The 2,500-nt window shown below is 37.5% G+C and overlaps 1 protein-coding gene across 10 annotated transcripts in view; it reads right to left on the bottom strand.

Annotated features, from left to right (window-relative positions):
- The window catches only part of LOC135200885 (myocyte-specific enhancer factor 2-like), a 696,318-nt gene that overhangs the window by 290,346 nt on the left and 403,472 nt on the right, over positions 1 to 2,500 (bottom strand). The gene's annotated exons all lie outside the window — the stretch shown is intronic.

Raw genomic sequence — 2,500 nt, 5'->3', positions numbered from 1 at the left:
GTCAATTGACGATTTCCCTCAGAAGGGCGACTCTCCCAACAAAAACAAAACACGTTTTTTTCAATAATCAAAATTAATGCATCATCCGAATATATATGGCTGAATATTTCCGTATCCAGAGAGGGTAGACCTACCTAACATATATGTCGGAAAAGTCAAGCTGTTATTGCCATAACCACAATGTTTAAACCTTCTCAAAAATATGATCGAGGTTCGAGATCATCAGGGCGTAGGGACTTTCGGAATCTTTTCCAGTGATTTTCTACCAAGGGCGTGAGTTTAAAATTCAGTCATATATCACTACTTTAAAAAAAAATAAGGTGGGAGGGAGTTTATGTAAATGAGGAGGAAAAGTTAGGTTTTTTAATTTTTGTTTTTTTTGTTTTTTTTGAGGGAAGAATCTACGAAAGCAAATTTAGAGGTTCCTGTCCTTGCTGTTCAAGAACGAACACACCTATATATGATCCTACAGTTCGTAAATGATTCATGCACATAGTGCAGGAACCGTCATGCCCACATTACGAAAAGCGGAAATTTCAAACAATAAAACCAAACAAAATCGTTGCTAATATTTATTTCGCATATTCTCAGACAAGTAAATTCATCGACAAATATCAACAAAGCCAGAATCCTTTCAATACCAAAGTCTGATAACAAAGTTTAATGTGGACGGCGTGAGAGCAACAGCTACGCTAAACAGTGACATACGACTAACGATAAAAAGAGACATCAAATAACAGAGAGAGAGAGAGAGAGAGAGAGAGAGAGAGAGAGAGAGAGTGTGTGTGTACCTAAAAAAAAACTGAAACAACTTCGTACCATTTCCAGACCAATGCATCAGCGATGGCATAATGTATTTAACACTTCCTGCAATCAATATAGCATCCATGGAAGTTTGGAAGAGGAGGGGGAGAGGAAGAGGACTATGGGGAGAGGGAGGGGAAGAGAGGGGAGAGGAAAGGGAGAAGAGGGAGAGGGGAGGAGAAAGCAAGACGAAGGGTGAGGAAACAAGGAGACGGGTAGGGGCAGGGGGAAAGAGGAGGTGTGGGGGTTCCTGTGGTGGGGGTTCCTGTGTGGGGGGGGGAGGGGAAGGGGGAAGGAAGGAGGGAACAAGGATAGGAAGGCACAGAGTTAGCGCAACTACTAAAGCAAAGGTCAGGTGACGTCACCAGAGGGCTATTAATAGCAGGCGACAAACAACGCGCAGGTAAACACCAAAATAAAAGTGGATCTTCAAATAATAATGAAAAAACAAACCTAATTATGATCCCTCTGCTCAACGCTCGACCGAACATGGAAAAAAAAAAAGAGAGGAAGATCTAAGTTTCGTTTGAAGTGTTACATTTCACACCTCTGATATATATAAAGTGCATATAGTTATATATATACATATATAATCCCGACTGGAAAACTTCAGAGGAAACGACTTTCATGATCGCCTAAATTGACGCAATGCACAGGTAACAATGAATACATTGATAGTAATAACAACATGACACACACATACGCGCGCACACACACAAATCCATGAGCAGGGAGACAGATAGATAGACGGACATATATATATACATACGTATATATATATATATATCATATATATTAATATTATTATATATATATATATGTATATATAGTGTATATAATATATATATATATATATATATATATATACATATATATATATATATATACATATATATAGATAGTATATATATCATATATACACACACACACATATATATCATATATATATATATATATATATATATATATATATATATTATATATACATATATATATATATATATATATATATATATGTTGTATGTATGTATACATTTGCGTTAATATATTTAACTCTTACTAACGGTGTGTTCTAAAAAGATTGTGTTAAAGATATTTTTGTTCCCTATAATGCAATCATATGTATGGCGTGTTAACAATTATTCCTTGATACATCCGCGTATATGGATGTAAGTATGTATGTATGTCATCATGTATATGTATGTGTGTGCATGTATTATTACTTTACCATTACGATGTCCAGTCCCTATGCCAACCGCCTCCACGCCCCCCACCCCCCCCACCCCACTAATCCCGCGAAAAGACAAAAGTCAAGAAAACACGATTCCTCTGACAGAAAAAGAGTCATCAAGAAGTCTATACTCGTGTCCTTGGCTTGTCCTGCGTCGCCTCTTTTATCTCTGTCGAGAGTAACAAGACAAAATGTTTTCCCCTCCTGACAGGACATTAAAACCGCGGCCTTGCCAAGCTGACATGGCGACGGTTCTCTTATCAAGGTGAACGTGACCACACACCCCCCCCCCCCCACCCTCCCAAAATGCTGACCATTTTAATAATTCTTCCTTTGTGTTCCCTCTCTGAGGATTCAATTGGGATACTGCTAGGTACTGCAGAATGTAAGACGAGTAATTTGACATGTATTCCGACATACAAGATTTTTTTTTTTCTTACTTTTTTAAGAATGACAGAATTTGAA

The sequence above is a fragment of the Macrobrachium nipponense genome, chromosome 27, assembly GCF_015104395.2.
Source record: "Macrobrachium nipponense isolate FS-2020 chromosome 27, ASM1510439v2, whole genome shotgun sequence".
In the NCBI taxonomy this organism is placed as follows: domain Eukaryota; kingdom Metazoa; phylum Arthropoda; class Malacostraca; order Decapoda; family Palaemonidae; genus Macrobrachium; species Macrobrachium nipponense.
The sequence above is the reverse complement of the archived record's forward strand: the minus strand, read 5'-3'. Positions and strand labels throughout refer to the sequence as shown.